The sequence below is a fragment of the Monopterus albus genome, unplaced genomic scaffold, assembly GCF_001952655.1.
Source record: "Monopterus albus unplaced genomic scaffold, M_albus_1.0 scaffold132.1, whole genome shotgun sequence".
Taxonomy (NCBI): domain Eukaryota; kingdom Metazoa; phylum Chordata; class Actinopteri; order Synbranchiformes; family Synbranchidae; genus Monopterus; species Monopterus albus.
Window position 1 is genome coordinate 1,192,807 of NW_018128012.1, and position 4,701 is coordinate 1,197,507.

At 47.0% G+C, this 4,701-nt stretch overlaps 1 pseudogene; it reads left to right on the forward strand.

Moving 5' to 3' along the window:
- The first annotated feature begins 1,915 nt into the window (after positions 1–1,915).
- LOC109967609 (E3 ubiquitin-protein ligase TRIM17-like) lies at positions 1,916–4,701 on the forward strand (annotated as a pseudogene).

The following is a 4,701-nucleotide window of genomic DNA, read 5'->3' on the forward strand; positions in this document are numbered from 1 at the left end:
ATATCCAATAAATTTCGTTCCACTTCATGATTGTGTCCCACTTGTTGTTGATTCTTCACAAAAAATTACAGTGTTATATCTTTAGGTTTGAAGCCTGAAATGTGGCAAAAGGTCGCAAAGTTCAAGGGGGCCGAATACTTTCGCAAGGCACTGTAATGGCTGTTGCATATGCTTTAGTTGAACATGGATTTATAACAAAGGGTTGCATATAAACATGACAGTGGTGAGTTTGGTATGTAATTGTGAGCATGTTATCAAAAAAATAGCGTGAGAGAGGACTTGGTAAAGTTCAGCTTTCTGGGACTCATCCATTTCTGTCCCTTGTGGTTTTATCTTTTCTATGTACAGCTGACAAAGTATAAAGAGCAGGAAAAGGATCAGATTTATGAGAAATGAAACTCCCTGCCCTAGAGATGACATCTCAAATGATTATCATTTATGAAGGACCACTCCACAGCTGGATCACCTGTCAGTGCTGGGACATTTTCTGCATCATTAAGGAACCAAAAACAACTTTAAATCTGTATTGCCTTTTTTTAACCAACTCCTTTAAAGCCACACAGAACTGCGATCCCGGCTCCAGACTGTCAGTCAGTTAATGTTAAACCTGGAATACCTTGAAGTTGCACAGATACAGTAAACTGATATGGTTATTGGCTGAGTCCTGAGGTGCACTTGAACTGGTGGAGGTACACGGGTGGTGTTCTGGTAACACATCTGTCAACTTTGATGGAAGTACCAGGTTCAAATTCTGGCGAGAAACGGCCTCATCAGTCTTTTTAGCCTAATATTTTAGTTTATTGTTTGTACTTGCAAAAAGAAACAAGACAATACTTTTATAATAAAACAAAGTTGAATCAGATTCTTTCTAAATATATTCTAATATTAATTAAAAGACTTCATGAAATGATATATGCACTTGCATGGTTTTCTTTTTTTAAGTGCATGAATACTTCCTTTTAAAACTTGACAGTGACATTTTCAATTTCTCTGCCTAACCTTCCAGACTCTTAGAAATCAATTATTCTGTGGAGGAAACAAAGTGGAATGTGTGTAACCTGGGTAAAAAAAACTATGTATTATGGTTAAACATCCTTAGAAAGTGTGTTTGCTTTTAAGCAATAGTTACTATAAATAAGTTGATTTCATAAGATGAATATGGTTAAAAGCTTTATGGTGATTTGTTTCATGTTATTTCAAAGATTCCAGGCAGTGCTGTATATAAAATATTATTGGTCATCCATTGGTAAAGGGAGTGACACCCAGGGAAAGGAGAGAAGAAGAAAGCGGGGTAGGGTTTGGTGAAAGAAACGAAGACAAGGAAAAAAGTTTATGCGGACATGAAATGTGCCGAGTATGTGGGTTGTATCTTAGATTGTCAGCTCAAGGATCTGCTGTAAAATATTTGTCCTACATCATTTGGAGTACACAACTAGATATTGTTCTGCATGGAGTAGTCTTGCAGTTGTGTAGTGTTATTGCGTCTAGTCTCGTAGCATACCTAGCTAACTTGTTAGCATTCGTTAGCTAAATGAATGTTGGTATCAGTAGTATAGCTAACTCGGCTTACTCCCAAGACTGGATTCATCTTTTCCGACCTAGGATTCATGGACATTATCAGAGACAGTGCTATGTGAGTGAGTTGTTGGATGGTACAACAGAGGCCGCAAAACATCAGACCTTCCCGCTACTGCTTGCACCTGGACCTGAGGACCTGTGACTACTGGGACCCTTTTTCCATTTCTTTGGACACACAGAGGAGGTAAAGTTTCAGTCTCTGGACTACAAACTACTAAGTAATGTACCGTGAAAAATACAAAGTGAAAGTACATTTCAGTAACGTTAGTGGGGGGAGGGGAGCCATGACTGACTGTACTTTGTATCTGCTGTGACTTCAGCTGCACTCAGAGACTAAATGGCTTCCAGACTAGAGGAGGATTTCTGCTGTCCAGTCTGTCAGGGCGTCTTTAAAGATCCTGCTATTCTGTCATGCAGCCACAGCTTCTGTAAAGACTGTCTGCAGAGGTGGTGGAGACAGAAGCAAACACGTGAGTGTCCAGTTTGTAAGAGAAGATCTTCAAGGTTAGAACCACCCTGTAACATGGTGTTAAAGAACCTGTGTGAGTCCTTACAGGAGAGAGCCCAGAGAGCTTCAGAGCCTCTCTGCAGTCTGCACTCTGAGAAACTCAGACTCTTCTGTCTGGACCATCATCAGTCAGTTTGTCACATCTGCAGAGACTCAAGGAAACACACCAATCACAGATTCAGTCCCATCGATGAAGCTGCATAGGATCACAGGGAGAATCTGCAGAAATCCCTGAAGCCCTTACAGGACAAACTGGAGCTCTGGAGCAAAGTTAAAGTGGAGTTTGATCAAGCAGCAGAACACATTCAGGTCCAGGCCCGACACACAGAGAGGCAGATTAAGGAGCAGTTTCAGAAGCTTCACCGGTTTCTAGAAGAGGAAGAGGAGGCCAGGATGGCTGCACTGAGGATGGAAGAGGAGCAGTGATGTGGGTTAGCAGTCGGCCATCGATATCCTGGGTCTCTATCGCATGGGGAAGCGGTTTGGTGATAAGGCCTAGTTTCTCCACCAGGGCCAGGTCCATGAGGTTACCCCCGCTCCAGAGTCCAGAAGAGCATGGCGGGAGAACACCTGACCAGCTGTTTCCAGAAGCACGGGGAAGAGGCAGCTGGTACCCGGCCTGGTGGAGGTGGAGGGACGGCCCGTCAGTGTCCCCACTCTCACTGACGGGCCCGCTCTTTTGACCATACCGGGTAGGTGGCGATGAGATGTTCTGGAGCCCCACAATAAAGGCACAACTCGGTGCGGATACGGCGGGCCCGTTCTTCAGGGTCTAGACGGGCACGTCCCAGGTCCATGGGTTCATCTGTCTGTGTCTGTCGTGGAATGCAGGTCTGAGAATCCCCCATGCGGAGGGATACCCGGGCTTGTCCGGGGGACCGACTTGCCGCCCTGCTCTTTCCTTGTGGGAAGAGCATAGCTGTTTGTTGATCCAGATGGCCAAGTCCACCAGGGAGCAGAGAGAAGGGGGCTCGTCACGTGTATTCAGCTCCGCCTTGATGTTCTCTTTGAGGCTGTGCCAGAAGGCCGCGCGTAGCGCACGGTCCCCCAAGCTGGCCTACGTCGCAAGGACCCAGAAGTCGATGGAGTAATCCAGGATGCGACGAGCCCCCTGGCGGATAGTCATAAGCTCCCTGGCATCTTGACCCTGATGAGATGAAGGTGAAAAAAACAGTCTGTATTTCATCCAGGAACTCGGTGATGGTGGTGCCGATGAGCATACCACTGGAGTCCGCAGCCTCGGCCCAAGTAAACGCTTTCCCACGCAGCCGGTTGATAACATAACTGATTTTCTCTCTGTCCGTGCGAAATGTCTGTGGTTGCTGATCGAACACCCGGTGGCACTGCACTTATCCACGCTGCCATCGAAGACATCCGGTTCGGGGATAGGCGGATCACGACGGGCAGCACGAGGAGCGGAGTGTGGATCTGGGGTGGCAGCGTGACCGTGGTGAGACAGTAGGAGCGAGGTGAGTTGAGCTACCTGCTGGGTGAGAGTAGAAATGTCCTGTTGTTGCTGCTGCAGTGCCTGAGCCATTCTGTCCATTTGGGTGGTGACGTGTGCAGGGACAGAGGTGCTGCCTGCACCGGAGCCAGCAGGGTCCATACTGGCCAGTTCTTTTTGTTAGAGTGCGCTCGAATACAGAGTGAGCGAGCAGATAAGAAGCGGACCCAGGTGGCCGGCTTCGGTGCAAGCAGTGAGGTTTATTTACAGTGAAGGTTAGTGAAGTATATACAGGAGGAGTAATGAGGTAGATGACCGGGTGTCAATCAGTGGCAGCAGAAAAACAGTCAGTGGTATGATGGATGATGATGGGCCGGGCTGCGGACGTAGAGGTCACCCCTGGGACTAGTCGAGGTGGAGGTGATGATGGCTGTAGACAGAAGAGCAGGGATAAACTGGGTAAGGGAGACTGTGCATCGACCTGTGAGGCGGTAGCTGGTGGTGTAGGTGAAATCCAGGGGGGTCCAGAGGAGAGGTCCGAAGAGGAAGAAGACACTTGAGACTGCAGGGCAGGATAACGACTAGGGTACTAACAAGGACAAGAGAGAAACAGTGAAACTCTTAGCATATACTTAACAAAATAACAACCACTGGCCTGAAGACGGAGAAAGAACTAGCAGGGGAATGACTGGTGAACAGTGTATAAGTATGGAGGAGACTAATGAGATGCAGCTGGTGAGTAATCAGGGAAGTGGGGCAGGTGTGTTGAATAGTGTAATCAGTGCAAGGGCTAGGCTAGTGTGAGGAAAGAGAAGAGAGGAAGGTGTAGCTGGGCAAACCTGACAGTTATCAGAGTCTGTCCAGAGGAAGGGAGGCATATAATCTGGATTACGGGGAATAGTGTACTATTTAGGTTGATACAAAGCATCCTCTCCATCACATCCTAACACTGATCTCTCAGTGAAAAAGAAGCCCCAGAGGATCAGAGTGAATCTGAACTGGAGCAGAGGAAAGCTGTCGTTCTCTGATCCTGACACTAACACACACATACACACCTTCACACACACTTTCACTGACACACTGTTTCCGTACATTGGCAATGGAGATGTCGTCCCAGTGAAGATATCACCAGTGAAGGTCTGTGTGACAGTGGAACAGAGCAGTTAGAGAT